Source organism: Calliphora vicina, chromosome 5, assembly GCF_958450345.1.
Source record: "Calliphora vicina chromosome 5, idCalVici1.1, whole genome shotgun sequence".
Lineage (NCBI taxonomy): Eukaryota > Metazoa > Arthropoda > Insecta > Diptera > Calliphoridae > Calliphora > Calliphora vicina.
Window position 1 is genome coordinate 87,592,319 of NC_088784.1, and position 17,713 is coordinate 87,610,031.

Genomic DNA, 17,713 nt, shown 5'->3' on the forward strand with positions numbered 1-17,713 from the left:
AGGGGACGATATAAATGAAAACTTTCTGAAAATAAAATAATTCCATCCGTCCGCTTTCAAAAAATAATTTAAATGCATTAGATCCTAAATGAAGAGACATATAAAGTTTTTTTTCAATTTAACGATTTTAAAAACAGTTTTCTCTCAGAATTTCCTAAATTGAACTCAAGTTTTTGATATGCATATTTTAATCAGTTTAAAATTAAAAACATATCGTTAGGTTAATGTGCAAATGTATAAAATCAACTGTTTTAAATATGTTCAAATTCTGTTAAAGCATTTACATGTTTTTTATGATTTAAAGTGATATAGAATCACAGTTTAAAAGAAGTGCGTTGGCGAATTATAAATTAAAAACAACTTATGATGATTTGTTCTATTTTTGTTTATTTTTTATCCACTTACTAGAGTTTGAGTCGGAAAAAACCAACCAATTGTAATGTATGAAAAGATAAAATCACTGTTGATTGTTACTTTTTTTGTTTAAAATTTGTTATTTTTACAAATAATATTTATTCACTCTATAGATTGATTTCTATAAAGAATTTAGATATTCTTAAGTTTTTTAACAGTAGTATTATTTATTAATTGCGGTAGCCATAATATGTTTAAGTTGCCATTCACATGATTGTATCAATCATATATATGATTGTGGTAAATAAATATATTTTTATGGCAATGATGTTGTTCTCAGAGTATGATAAACATAATCCGAGAACAACACAATATTGCAAAGTATTAAATCATAAAGATGGTTGCCACAAACATATACTTAATTACAATATTATGCATGATTAATACAATCATGTAAATGTTAAATTGAAACATATTTAGTTGCCGAAATCATATAAATAATTACAGTGATTTATAGTTTCTATTAGCACTAAAGTTACAATCAAAAGCAATGTTGGCTACCGTTACCCCTAAAATAATCTTTCAGTTCTATTAACGTTACCGCTGATCTACCGTTACCGAAAAAACTGAAATTACCGTTACCGCTATTCTTTAAATAATTTTAAATTATGAAAATACAAATTTCTGATTTCAATAAATGAACGACTCAAGACAATTTGGAAAAAAGTGAATTTGTTATCAACCTTAATTATCAAATCCTAAAGCAAACCTTGGTTTGCTTTATGATGTATCCCAAAATATTTTGGATCTAGTGATAACCGTTCGTGATCTGGACCATTTTCAAAAAAAGCATTATTTTTTTTTAGTTTTTTGAAAATATTTGTATTTTCTCCCAAAACAACACATACAACATCGTGTATCATTTGAAAGTGGTCTTCCAGTCGCATATACCTATGTCAGCTTATTTTTAATTTTTGTGAACTTATTAACCATTTAAGTCAGATCTTACAGCTACCCCGCTCAGCTACCGTAACCGAATTATCGGAAAATACCGTTATGCTATTTTTACCGAAATAATCCAAATTAGAGTTACCGTTACATTTTAACAGTTTTGAATCAGTAGTCAAAGGAAATCAAAGGCAATGTAGCAACGCCTTTGTTATCAGTAGTCGAGATGATAAAAAAATTGAAAATTATCAAATATTTCCTTAAAAAATGTATGACCAACGTTCTTTGATTAAAAAAATAATAATTAATCCTCCGTTAGTCGCAACTGATCTGGTTGATATAGGCAAACATTATTTTATTATAAATTTTTTTAAACAGCCTAAGTTTTAAGCTATTTTTTGATAAAAATATATTTTTACTGCAATTTTATTTTTGTTATTCTTTTAAATACTTTGAATTTAATAATGTTTCTATGTTTTTGAAATAAAATGTGAAGAGATTATTATCAAACGCGACTTTCTTTTGTTGATATCAAATTGATACATTGCACATATTGGTATCATTGAAAATGTAATTTTCTCTAGATTTCAATTATGTAAAAATATTATAACCCACCGAACAAATTAAAGTGAAAAATACTGAAATAAAAAAATAACAAAAATGGATTTTTTTTTAATTTTTTAATTATTTTATCAGTCATTTAAAATACATTAAATTACATTATATGTAGTGTTTATAAAAAACTGACTTTTTAAAAATCCAGTTTGTCGGTCTACCGAAAATTATCCTTTTTAGAAAACCGGTTTTTCGACTTTCTGATATGAAAGAGAAAATGTTCCAAGTTTCAAAAAAGGACAGATAAGATGCAAACGCACTTCATTTTAACTGTGATTATTTGTCATTATAAATCTTACCAAATAATTAATAAAACTCCATTATCAGGTTTCAAAAATATTTCAAATCATGGATTTTAGACTGTTTATTTCTGAAGAGGAACTTTGTTCACTAAGCTAACAAAATTATTAATAAATGATTAATAAAAAATGCAACAAAACATGAGATTTATTGATTTTAGTCCCAAATTTTAAAAACCGGTTAACCGAGTGATTAACCGGTTAACCGAAAATTAATATTTTAAATTAACCGATTCGCAAAAAACCGAGATTTTGAAGAAAACCCGGTTTTACGGTTAACAGGTCATCCGGTTTATAAACACTAATTATATGTGATTTTAAGAATAAAAAGTAAAATAAAAAATTAAAAATACATACATAAAATACTACAATTATTCTAATAACATAATTTTCATCACTACTATCGCTTTCATCTGAAATTGATGTACTTAAGAATTTTGATAAACGTTTTTGAATAAAGGCCTAAAATTTTAAAAATTTTACATAATCGAAAACCGCAAAATGTTAAAATAGGATATAATTCTATGCATTCCCTTCTTTAATCAACATAAAATTGTAATGGGCATTTTAGCGCATTTATGCTACTTTTTTACTTCCAAAGAACTTTTTCATGTAAAAAAATTATAATAATAGTTTGTTCGGAATTTACTAAAATTTAAATACGTGCATTCATAATTTCTTTAAAAAAAGATCACAAATCAGTTCCCAACAATATATATCAATGTTATTAATACAAAAAAACTATTTTATTCAATAATGAATAAGATATTTTAATAATGAAATATACACCTTAATATTCCATTTTTAATAGATATTAAATGTAGTATATGTTCTGAACAAACTATATGTAGAAAAGTGTCCTCTTTCCAATGACATATCATTTGTTTTGTAAAACGCATTTTTAATTTATCGCCACAAGTCACCATATCGCTGCCCCTATGTGCATTACGACTAGTCTCGATTGAAAATCATTGCGACTAACGGAGGGTTAAAACATCAAAACAAACATTTTACTGAGATGATAATTTAGAAAATTTTCACAAAAAAAAAAGAAAACAATACAATGCGATCACATTTTCGCAGAAAAAATTTAAGTGATAAAATCAGTCATATAGAAGAGATGTTACCATTTTGTTACCATAAATCCAGAGAGTAATAGAGTGAAAAATTGCATTTTCAAAAGCTTTCATATAATATTAAAATAGAAAATTGTTTCTTTGGAAAAAATATGAATTGTATTTCTTTCTCTATTGTATTTATTTGATTTCAAATTTGACTATCTCTTTTTATTCCTCTCCAGATTCGAACAATTTCTACCCCATAGAGCGAAAACTAGAAAAAACTGAAACAAAAAGATTACTGAACTAAATTACGATTGTAGGACCTACACTGTAGGTTTCGTTTTCACATAATTCTATGAACTAATACATTCTCAGCAAATAGATTTTTGATAACTGAGTTTGGTACTTGACAGGAGAGTTTCCGATCTATGTGTATTTATCTATGATTTAAACTCTGGAGTTAACATTAAAATGTTATCATGAACATGAATAAAAGTCAAAATATTGAGAAAAAATACAAATCTTTATTTAGTTACAAATTAAGATAAACTTTTATTTATGTTTTTGTGGAAATAACGATGATTTTTTATCAACAGATGATTTCACAAAGTTGAAGAGACTAATGAGACTGGAGTTAAATTTATGGGTGTTTGAGATAGTATGTTCCTTTTAACAATGGGCAGATCTCATCAATTGGTTTCTCGAAATATAAGAGACACCTTTTTAAAAATTTCAAAAAACTCAAAAGATTGTCTTCTATTTTAAGAAATGCTAAGTGAGGGTTAACATAGGGTAACATATAGACGAGACGTAATTGTCAAAAACCTAACTCTGTTGTAAAAAACCTAACTTTGGCGTCAACAAAATACATGCTAGTCAATGTATTTTGTTGTTGTATCAGACATACATACATATATATGATTTGTTGTATTTTTGTTTGACAAATCGGAGTGTCTCGCCTCTATTTATAATTCTCTATGAATGCAAATTTAAACGATTGAAACTATTATGAGTTGGTAACCGATTTACATTTGGAGAATTTCGAGAAAATTTTTTCGGTCACAAATTTATTAAAATTGTTTCATAAAAAAGTATATTATAGCCTATTATTTAATATTTAAATTCCGATTTTTTTTATTCGGCATTTATTAATCGAATAGTTTTTTATTCTAAACAGAAAATTTTTATTCATTCGAGTAAAACTAATATTTTTATTTTGTATCTTCTTTCAGTTTTGTCAAAAATAGTTCAAATATTCCAATAAATTGCAAATATTGTATTTTTTAGCCATAGAGTAAAATATATTTCTCTATCTTTCTTGTATTTAACATGTATTTCTTTCGTGCAGCCACCATTTTTTTCTTTTTTTGTACGACCCCTCTGTGAAACGTTTCGTTTGCACATAAACAATATTCACTATTACCTAAGATTATTGTAACCAAGATGATTAAAAACACAAATTAAAAGAGTACAACCAAGTAAAAATGCTAGATTCATATATGACGACTATTATATACCATTCATCTTAGTATGCATTAAAATAAATTTCAAAGATATTTTTTTTTTAAGAAACAATTTTAATTCTGATTAATAGGCTTTAACTATCCACAGAACTGGGTATTCTAGACATTTCCAAAAATCGAGGTAGTCGTGTTTTGTTGCTCATGAGCCGATTTTTGTGATTTTCAATATTAAATTTTCGAATGTTGCAGTAATATGTTGATAAAGATTGAGGTCTGTATGATATATGGGGCCTTCAGGAAGATAGATGGACATCGTTATAATGACCTTTCCCAGCTATAAGGATCCATATACTTACACTTAATAAATATTGTAGAAATAGCAAACGGAATGACAAACTAATGTACATATTTATGCACATACCCTTGCCAATCATGGAAAAGTATATAAAAAGCAATTGAAAAATGTTGCTCACGCACTAACGATAGCAATTGCTGTCTTTACTGGGTATTGTTTTAACTCTTCTTGTTTTCCTTATTCTATCTTTGCTGCTTGTAAGTATTCTGTTGTAGTTAGAAGAACCGTACGTATTGCTGGCAAGTACTGGTGACTTAAAGACACCCTGACACAGTGACTGACTTAAATCGTTGTAATGTACTACATACAAGCAAACGATACTAAAAATATATTTTGTATACAGTGTTGTCAATGTTATGAAATTTAGGGTTTTTGTAAATGTTCCTTTAATTGGATTTGTTATTTAGCATATATTTTAAAAATTTACATTGTATGAGGGATGATGTTGAAATAATGTTGACAGTATATGGTTATTTTTTTATTAATATAAAAATTTTTGGTTTTTGGACAAGAAAAAAAGTAAATAGGGCCTAAACGATAGGACATAGAAAATGTTTCTCTTTTTGACGATTTTGAAAAATGTTTTCTTTCAGTATTTCGTAAACTTAACTTAGTCTGTTACTTCTTATACATATATTTAAATAAATCACTCCACTTTTAAATTACTAAAATGTACAATGACAAGAAGTGGTGTAAAGTTGGTACAAAGATTTAAGTTCATATAAAACTTTTTCATGTCCAATTTCGTGATGAAATTAAGACATGTATAAATGTTCAAATCATTTTCTGAGGGGAAACTTGTATGGGGACTAGGAACAAATATTGCCCGATTTTCACTATACTTTACAATATAATTTCAGAATACTTAGAAATATTTCCTGTGATTTCCTAATCCAAAAACATGTAAAAGAAAAAGTATCAAAAAATTAGTTTTTTTATTTCATGTTTAAGAAAATCGAAAACTCATATATCCTTAAAGTTCATCGTATGGAAAGATTAGTTTAAGAAGCTAGAAATATTTCGCATTCTAAAACAAGTAACAAAAGTATTGTCGGTCAAGCCCGACCATACACTAAGTAAAAGAGCAAAAACATTTTTCTTTTAAAATTTCAATAATTTATATTTTTGAGTGATTTTCGGAAGTGGGCCTTATATGGGGGCTATGACCAATTATAGACCGATCACCATGAAATTAGGTCGTGTCTATATAAAGTTTACTATGTTGAATTTTGTGAGTATACCAACATTTTTAAGCGATTTATGCACGTTAAAGTGATTTTCGGAAGCGGGTCTATATGGGAGCTATGAATAATTATGGACCGATCGTAACAAAATTTGGTGACATGAATTTTGTATATATAAAACTTATTTGGAGATCAATTTGTGGAGATACATTTATAAATTAAACATTTATGACCGATAAAGTCCAATTTCGGAAGGACATTTTGCTAGGTGAAATAATTTACCGATTTGAGCCAGTTTCAATAGGCTTGGTCCTTGGGCCGAAAAAATAATATATACCAAATTTGATCGAAACATTTTCAAAATTGCGACCTGTACTCTGCGCACAAGGTTTGCATGAACAGCCAGCCAGCCAACCAGACGGACGGACATCGTTCAATCGACTCAGAAAGTGATCGGTATACTTTAAGGTGGGTGTTAGACTAATATTTTTGGGTGTTACAAACATCTGCACAAACGCATAATACCCTCCCCACTATGGTGGTGTAGGGTATAATTAAATCACTTGTTTATTTTGAAATCTAAATTATCTGTATTTTCATATTTCAATTTGTAAAAGTCCGTCCTTATTTTGCCCTTTTTCGATTTTCGAATGTCACAAAGTCTAAACTTGTTCTCCATCATCTAAAAACCTGGTGTTGAAAATTTTATCAACATCGAATTTTGGGTCAAAGTTCAAAATTTTCAAAAAATTTTACTTTGACAATAACTTCTAATAAAAAATTGTTTTTATACACACTGTAAACATTTTGTGACATCGATAACTCATTTTAATTTGAGACGACAAAAAATATTACATTTTGAAAATTGTGGCTATCAGCGCAAAAGTGGTGTAACCCCAAACGATTTAATTAGTATGGTAAATATTTGTTTGAATTTAATTTCTTTGGTGAAGATTATTTTAATTGTTTTGTACATAATTTATAAAAATAACTTTAAAATTTATAGTATTTTTGTATTTTTTAAGTTAATATTATAAGAAAAAATTTAAAATAATAATCAAGTTACACCACTTTATGACAAATTTATTATGAAATCAATCAAAATACATAGTACAAGAGGTATGCATTATCTATCTCATCATAATACACCACATCCCTGACAGTTCTGGTGCAATTCAGATTGCTATCAAAAGTGTAATGTACTGGTGGGATGATCGGCTTTTCCAATGGTCGATTTTTCCAATGGATCTATTTGTGTTATGGTCACGACTGCTTTTTTAACATTTACTTCGTTAAAGAGGGTATCTTCATTGTTAGAATACTTTAGAAATTTAATTATCCACTGAAGTTTCAATCACACCACTTTGGTGTTATTAACCGAAATTTTTCTGTTGGTTATATTTTTTTCCAGCGATTTGGAAGAGTAAAAATTACTTGCACTCATTCGTATTATCTTATTATTATTTCGAAACAGTTTTCTGGAATGTATATTTCTTTAAACAATTCTTTTTTTTCTATTACACCAAAATCCACTGATCAAAAATTGAATCGGCTATAAAAAAAGTACTGATTATTATACCCTACACCACCATAGTGAGGAGGGAATTATGCGTTTGTGCAGATGTTTGTAACGCCCAAAAATAGTAGTCTAACACCCACCTTAAAGTATACCGATCGACTTAGAATCACTTTCTGAGTCGATTAAGCGATGTCCGCCCGTCCGTCTGGTCGGCTGGCTGGCTGGCTGGCTGTCCATGTAAACCTTGTGCGCAGAGTACAGGTCGCAATTTTGATATTTCGATCAAATTTGGTACATATTCGGCTCAGGGACTAAGCCTATTGAAACTGGCTGAAATCGGTCCACTAATTTACCTAGCCCCCATACAAATGTCCTCCCGAAATTGGACTTTATCGGTCATAAATGTTTAATTTATATATGTATCTCCACAAATTCCGCTCCAAATAAGTTTTATATACACAAAATTCATGTCACCAAATTTTGCTACGATCGGTCCATAATTAGTCATAGCTCCCATATAGACCCGCTTCCGAAAATCACTTTAACGTGCATAAATCGCTTAAAAATGTTGGTAAACACACAAAATTCAACATAGTTAACTTTAATATAGACATAAATCACACGACCTAATTTCATGGTGATCGGTCCATAATTGGTCATAGCCCCCATATAACCCCACTTCCGAAAATCACTCAAAAATATAAATTATTGAAATTTTAAAAGAATTTTTTTTTTGCTCTTTTACTTAGTGTAGGGTATTATATGGTCGGGCTTGACCTCATCTGATCAAACCAAATTTTCGATTGTATCGGCTCGAAACTGTTTAATGGCAGAGTTCAATAAATGACAGAGTTCAATCATTCCAATAAAACCAGAAATTTGAAAGAAATAATCAAATACATTATGTTGTGTGCAAAAATGTTTTTTTTGGCTCCATCTGCTTTCGAATACCAAAAGGTGGCCTACTACACTTACACCACTTCTGCGCTGATGACCTCAATTTTTTTTAACGAAATTTTGAAATTGTTCCTCAATTCTATTGGGTTAGCGTGGGATAGAATAGAAATCTGCGAATTTCGAGGAAATTTAATTTTTATCTCAAATTATATCTTAAAAATACATTTTGCATTACAGATTTAAAAAATATTTAAAACAAAGGACTTCCACAAAATCTGTAAATGAAAATTTGTACTCAAACAAAAGTTCGAAAGAAACTCTTTATTATATTTCCAAAATCAAAATAAATTTTATCTGTTAACAATTTCGTTAATGAATTCATTATGAATTAATTCATAGGCTAAATTCCTTTGTACTTCAAATGTATTGAATGCATTCCTAAATGGATTAATTGAATCATTAAATGTTTCTTTAATTCTAAACCACTACATTACATTAGCTTTGACTGATTAAATTTTCTTCAATTCAAATCTATTACAAACATTTTGTTCAATTCATTTTGCAAATGATTAAAAGATGAATTAAACCCCAACTGAATGAAGAAAACATATTTTAATTCAATCTGTATTGGATTTGAATTAAAAAATTTAGTAATTTAAAAGTTAAATGAATTCCGTTATGAATTGATTCTATTATGAGTTAATTCAACGATAAATGAATTCTATTAATTAAAAGCCCTTAAATAAAGTTAAAGAGTTAGTTTTTTGGAGCGGATTTATGAAATGAATTACTGACATTTTGTAATTCCGAATTAACACTCTAGTGAATTAATTAATACGAAGCACTGGGTATTTTCTTGTATGTTTTGGACAATATATTGTGATATTATTTTTCTAAGTGTTTTTACGAGGTAGACAATTAAATGAATTTCCTGTTGTGGAATCTTTACACTAAAATTTTTGCAATATTTTATTAAATTTACTGTTTGATTCCAGATTTAGTAAACATTTTACAATAGCTGCATACTTGAAAATTGTTATAATTGAACTTGAACCGGAAGCTGGAACCATATGCAGCACCTTACGAAAATTGGGCCACCCAGATTTAAATCCTTGTTTTTTTTTTAATGCCCCTCATAATTTTTTGTTCGAAAAATAAAATTAAATCTTTAAAAATATAATTTCATTTAGAATTTTTTTTGAAAAAAATTTGAATTTTTAAAAAAATTAAAGATTGTAAAATATTAGTTTAATTTCAAATGAATTTATGGAGACAAATTTTAATAAAGTTAATTTTATTTTCTTTTCTTATATAAATAAATATGTGTGAAAATCCAAATTGGCATTACTGTTTATACGAAACTGCTCTTTCAACTGGAGCTCCAGTGAGTGAGCGTAAGTATGCGTGAGTTTGTGTGTGAGTACAAATATGTTCGTAACGAAGACCAGAATGAGTGCGAGCAAGTTTTTGTTTTTATTGCTGGCTTTTTATCCTGTTTCGTGTCGTGTGCTGGTATGCAACACTTTTTGTTGTTTTTCATCGACTGTAAGTGTGTTAGTGTGTTTGCGTGTTTTATTGTAGTTGCTGTTATTGTTGTTTTTAGTTGTTATTCCTTTTTCTTGGCTTTTTCATGTTGGTCTTTACAAAAGAATCCTACATTGCGTGCGTATGGGTGTGTATGAGCAGGAAGCTTTAGGCATGTATGAGTATTTGTTGTTTTTTTTTATTCTCCCCTTTTTAATCAAAGAGAGTAAACTCACTTTTGTTTCGTTTCTTTTTTTTTGCAGTTGTTAATTTTTATACATTCTTTTTTCAAATTTAAAATGTAACGAGAGCGCACGATTTTTATTTCCAAAAAAAAAAAATAGAGCTGCCGCGTAGGAAATGTAGGTTAGTTTTTTTTTTCAAAAAAGGTATAAAATAAAACAAGAAAACTAAAATATTTTGATTTTTTTTGTTGTTTTAACTTTTTTTTATTATTTTGAATACATTTTTTAGGTTTAACTATAATTTCTATTTAAAATTTTCTTATTTTACACTTAAACTTTTTAAAAATATTAATTTAAATAATTTTTTTTTGGGGTTTTTAGTATATTTTATTATTTTTAAACACTTTTCTAGTAATTATATTATTTATTTAATTTTTTTATGTTGTTTTCTCTAGTTTTATATTTAAGCACACAACATTTCCTTTTAATAGTTCGTCGGCGACTGAACAGTTTTTCCGATTGACGTAATCCTTATGGCTACAAAAACTAGTAATTTCCCCATATTTGTTGGCCCTTTTATTATGAGTAACTAGACAACAACTCGAATTATTACTTCTCTCTTAATGGTACATTTTCGGGCATTTACACTCTCTTGTGTTTATTCTCTTTGGTATTGGTTGTAAGAGAAATCCTGTGAAAATGTTAAATGTTAAAGTGTGTTTGTTTGGTAACCTGTGAAGATTGGAGTTGCCAGGATAATGAAAATAAGCACAATACTTATAGCTTATAATAACATTAACCCCAACAGGCAAACGGCCATTGCCAGTCCTTTCTAGAATTGTATAGTGACCCAGAATATATATAAAGTGTGATGCATTTAGAGTTATTTTTATACCATTCACAATCATATATTCACTTATATATACCCCATAAGTGTGACTTTCCATTTGTAATTACTACATTTTTAATTTGCGACACCAGCTCACAAATGCATGAAATATAAGCAAAAAACAACAACTACCTCGAATTTTTAAATATTTTTTACTCCGGATTACTAGTTACCAACATAGACAATATGGATATCTAATGATAGACATTTCAAAGATCTTTTCAACAACTTATATATCGTTATAGATGTTTTAACTTACAATGTGCCAAAATCGGGAAAAATATTTTTAACCCGAATTTTTTTTTTTACAAAATTTTTTTTCTTTTCAATCATATCATTTAAAATAGAATTGGATGTCGGAATCTTTATCATGATTCCAAAGACCAATCTCAAACATTTAATTTTTATCGATAATTTCATTCAAATGTTTCCAGCGATAATGTTAAATTTTCTATACCTCGGTACCTCGCGAATTACGCGATTAATATTCGCTTCGACGAAGACTTTTGGCTTCACAAAACCCCATAAAAAACAAGTAAGAAAGTATGGCCGGTCAAGCCCGACCATATAATACACTACACTAAGTAAAAGAGCAAAACCATTTTTCTTTTAAATTTTCAATAATTTATATTTTTGAGTGATTTTCGGAAGTGGGCCTTATATGGGGGCTATGACCAATTATGAACCAATAACCATGAAATTACGTCGTGTGATTTATGTCTATATGAAAGTTATTTATGGTGAATTGTGTGAGTATACCAACATTTTTAAGCGATTTATGCACGTTAGAGTGATTTTCGGAAGCGGGTCTATATGGGAGCTATGACTAATTATAGACCGATCGTAACAAAATTTGGTGACATGAATTTTGTATATATAAAACTTATTTGGTGCGGAATTTGTGGAGATACATATATAAATTAAACATTTATGACCGATAAAGTCCAATTTCGAAAGGACATTTGTATGGGGGCTGGGTGAAATAACGGACCGATTTCAGCCAGTTTCAATAGGCTTGGTCCTCGGGCCGAAAAATAATATGTACTAAATTTGATCGAAATATCTTCAAAATTGCGACCTGTACTCTGCGCACAACGTTTACATGGACAGCCAGCCAGCCAGCCGACCAGAAGGAAGGACGGACGGACATCGTTTAATCAGAAAGTGATTCTAAGTCGATCGGTATACTTTAAGGTGGCTGTTAGACTAATATTTTTGAGCGTTACAAACATCTGCACAAACGCATTATACCCTCCCCACATTGGTGGTGTAGGGTATAAACACTTAAAATAGAATTGGATAGCGAATTTTTTTTTGACTCGAAAGAATTCAAATGTTACTTGCTACTATGTCTAATTTTTGATCATTCTTTCAAGCATTGTTAACGGTATCTCACATAACCTGCCAAAAAATACGGTGTTGCGGTATCACGCGGTCTAAATAGGCGACAATATGACAGGGAAATTATCTGCTCACTAAAATGATTTCTCAAATTACAATGACATAAAACAAATGTCGCCTGAATTTACTTGATCCGCTGATTTCGAGTATATTCAAGTATGTCTTAAAAGTGTTGGATTTCATAACTCTTTTCGACAAGATTCTAACGTAAAATTCACCAAATTGTACAATCGAAAGCAGAGAACTTTTTACGACACATTTTTAGAATAACCTGAAATTTCATGATTTAGTGATTTTTCGTGAAGAAAATTTTAAAATATAATTTTAATAAAATTCGAACCGATTACTCGAACCGAATTTCAAATGTAATATAGACCAAAAGAACTTTTCGTCAACGGAATGATAACACTGATATACCGTTATTTCAAAAATGGATGAGGTTGCACAGCATATATTCGCGTAATTCAAAAACGGTTTAGTTTATTGAATAAAGTGAAAAAAACCGAAATTCTGCAATAAAATTGCCTTTTAATACGTTTTTAATATTCGCAGTAGTTTTAGAAATATAAATTTTTATTTGGCAAAAAAATATTTTTTTACAAAATTTTCGAAATTTTTGGTTTTTAAAACGACATTAAAAATTGGAAAATGTATTTTCCACATATAGAGAATGAAGTTCCAAATTAAAAAAGCCTAAATAATTAAAATCTGTCCACAACTTTTAGTTTTATTCACAAAAGACAATATATGTACATAACTCGTAGTAATTAGCTACATCTTGAAGTGTTCTTCTATGTTTAGTACTCCAATAATCGGCAATGGAGTAAATTTTCAGTTTGTTGTTGATTTTGAATCCATACATTTTAATAGTAGAAAAGATAAGATATATTCATTATATATCAACGTTTAGGAAATTGTGTCTTCTTTTCAAAAATGTAAAAAATTTTTAAGAATTAAAAAAATTATAGAAGACTTTTTGTAAAAATATAGGAAAACATGTTCAAATGTTATTAGGGAATATTTGCTTCATCTTTTGTTTATAAAATCAAAAATTGTGGAGAGATTTTAATCATTTAGAGCTTGTTTGGTTTGGAACTTTATTTTCTATACGATTAACAACGTAGCCTTATTTTTCAATTTTTCTTGTCGTTTTTAAAAAACAAAAATTTCGAAATTTTTCTAAAAAAAGATTCATCCAAAAGCAGGGAAATTGTGTACATTGAAAGACGATTTTGTATGCCTGAAATGCTGCTTAATCGATATAAAAGAAAATCATTTTTGCACCGACTCATTACTTGCGTTGTAAAATGGATTCATTACGATAACCCGAAGCATAAGAGATCATATGTGAAGACCGACCATCCAGCCGAATTGAAACTAAACCCAAATATGCATGGTGCTAACGTAATGATCTGTATTTGATGGGCCCAAAAGGGTCATATCTATTATGAGCTGATGGAAAAGATAAGATATACATATTATATATCAGCGTGTAGTAAATTGTGTCTTCTTTTCAAAAATGTATAAAATTTTTAAGAATTTAAAAATTCATAGAATACTTTTTTAAAAACTATGGAAATAAAAATTTTATTGTTGATTTTTTTAGAAAATTTTAATTTCTGAAATGCGATAAAAGTTTTGTTTATGAATCGTTTTTGATTCGTTCGTTTGTGACCAGATCACTTCATTTGATTTTCGGGTATCATCATTTTTTTGAAGGTTTTTGCGTAATAAAAATAATGGCGTCCTTTTTTTTGGAAAATTTTCGCTCTTTGCGCCCCCTGTTGTGTGTTTTTGGAACTATTTTTAAGGATTCAAAAAACACCAATTGTATTAATTTTTGATGGAGAATCGACTGGTGAATTCATATTTGCAATATATTCAAACGTTTTTGCTCTACAGAAAAATGTGCTCAAAATGCGCGTCTTTAGGTGCGTTGAACCACCAAAGGACGCCATTATTTTTATTTACGCAAAAACCTTCAGAAAAATTATGATATCCGCAAATCAAATTTTTGAAATTAACTCTAATGTATATAGTATATAGAAAAGTGAAAAACAAATTAGGAAATTTAAAATTTTTAAATTATTTTTCTTCAGTAGTACTTCCCAAAATGTTACCATTCATACTTGGCGTAGTAAAAAAGCAGAAAAGCTATTTATTGACAAACATTTCAATTTCTAAACTTTGGGTCCTTTAGGCCCGCCACACCATAGTGTTTGAAGTCTAAATTCAAAACTTAAACTCAGCAACACCAAGTCCTGGATTTTATTAAAATCGAAATATCAGTTTAGAAGTTACAGATTTGTTTCCACTTTTTTTCATTTCCCCCACTGCACTATGGTTTCAAATCGAATTTTTATGGCATAAATTAAAATAATCATGTCAGAGATTTAATTTCAGCACATTTAATGTCCATAGCATATAAATAAATTTAAACAAAAAATTGTCAATTGGACTACGCCCACTAAATGGGAAGGTATCCAAACTGAATTATTTTTTTATAAGTAAAAGCAATTAAATACATTTTGATTTTTTTTGTTACTATTCTGATTTTTATTGATTTTTTTAAGAACTGACTCTATTAGTATATGATATTTTCGCCCGTTTGTTGTCCAATTCGAAAGCATAAAATTACAATTGTGGGAGTTTGCTGAAAAATGCTGGTGAGATATGAATATACATTCAAAATACACACTTTGGCGAACACTACCACATTTAAACTTCCATGCAAGTTCGTGCCCAAACACAACTTTTGGTCCACGATACTTATAGGTTATGGCGAGACTAATCACAATATCAAGAATTACGACAAGGACTCAACAAAAATAAAATTCAAAAATATATAATGAAACTATTTACCTTGGGCTCCATTTGCCATTTTTGAAATACTTTATAACTTTATTTGTTAAGGTTTTCTCATTATACAATTGTAACACTGTTTTAACACTTATTTAAGAACACGTGTTTAAACTTTCAACTTTGAAAGCCTAGCAGACCGGCAGTGTTGCCAACTGTTTTATTTAAATATATTTTCTTGATTGCTTGAAGTGTTGCCTTTAGGAAAATAAATGAATTTTTACCAATTTTTAAAATATTTTTTTTTAATTTTTGGCAAAAAAAATCGATTTGGGACCATAGTGCACTGTGGGCTGTGGCACTATTTACCTGGTGATATTTTATCAAAGAAATTATCCAGTTTGGAAAGGGCTGAAGCGGTAATTATTCCTTTAAATGAGACAACTTTTATTTTAGATGCATTTAGTTTAAGTTTTCTTTTCGATATTCCGAATTTGTATGCGTGTAATTTTTAATAGGGACCAGATACTTGTAAAGAACTTCTTTTATTTTATTCGAATTATTATCAAAAAAAAACGTTGTCAAAAATTAAAAAAAAAATTTGTCAACTTAAATATATTTTGAAGCCACACATGTAAGGGTTTTTTTCAAGTGCGTACTATCTAAATATAACATGTTTTGACAGTCGGATAAGAACTGATTTTTTAAATGCTGTAGACACATGGTGCGCAACTTTTAGAGGCCTATTGTGAGCAACTTTGAGAAGCCGCCCACTAGCCCGTTTTCCAATTACGAACCCAGCTTCAGAATTGTTTCCAAAATATAAAGTTTCTACACTACTGTGCATTTATAATAACATTTGCAAAATATGAATAATGTGAATCAGTATGTACTCAAACCCTAAATTCAATATGTAGTCGTATGCAAACTTGATGGTATTTAAAATTCTTGTTCTTTTATTTAAAAAAAAATGCTCTTAACCGCATGCTGTATTTTTTTTAATATTATTGCTCTTTGCTATTATCAGTTCAGGCTCAACTCTTGATTCTGCGACAAATGCTGTTGCTGTTATCGTGATTTTTTTTTTGTTTGTTCTGTTGTTGCTGCTGCTGGTAAAGTAGTTTCCTAACCTAACCTAAAAGGAAATTGTTTGTGTGGTCGTGTATATTGAAGAGACGCGCCAATTGAATTACTGTTGATGTTAAGTTTAGGGTGAATGAAAAAAATATATAAAAAAATTAATCAAATACTTGTGTATAAAAAAATTTGTGTTTAAAATAATTCGTTTTAAATGTTTTCTAAAAACTAAAATCCCTTTATTATGATTTGTAACAGTTTTTAAAGTAGCTACCGGCTTTAAAAGTATGTAACAATGTAATTGTAATAGAGTTAAAAAACACTCATACACACACTCTTTTTTTGGAAGACAGAGAGCAACACACAACAAAACTAAATATCCCCCTATAATGCTCCTGCATTGCAAACCTGGGAATAAGGGCAAACAAGAAAAACACAGACACACTCACTCACTCACCAAATCTGGCAACAAAAACAAAACACAAAAAATATATAAATAAAACAACTACAAAAAGCACATTAACTTACAATTTCACTTAAACATGTGATATTATGATGCTATCTGGAATATCGCTATATACGAATGTTTTTGTATAAGAGTGTGTGTATTTAGGGTTTCACTCATACAAAAAATGAGCACAGGAAGCTCAAACACACACAAAGCAAAAAAGGAGAGAAAATTGGATAATCAAAGCAAAAAGTAAAAAAAAACGAAATAGAACAGAACAACAACAAAATACAACGATAAATATTAAAATAAATGGTTAAAATGTTGTATGTAGCTATATATAAACACATATACATTAGGTAGGCCCCAATTTCGAACTTTTTGGATTTTAAATGCCCCAAAGATGTAAAATTATTCTCCTTCATACAGAAAACAAATGAAGAAAATTTTAATATTTGATACATATCTCACTAAGAGACTAAAAAAGTCTTCAAGGAAAATATCTAAGCTTTCTTTTGAACAAAAAAATAAAAAAGGGGCCATTTTTTAATAAAAAAAAGTCAACAAACATTTTTATTTTGCAAAAAAAATCAAAAATTGTATGTTTTGAGTTAGAAAACATTTATTTTGATAGCAATTCCACTAAGCGACCAAATAGGTCTTTAAGGAAAATATCTAGGCTTTTTTTTAAAAAA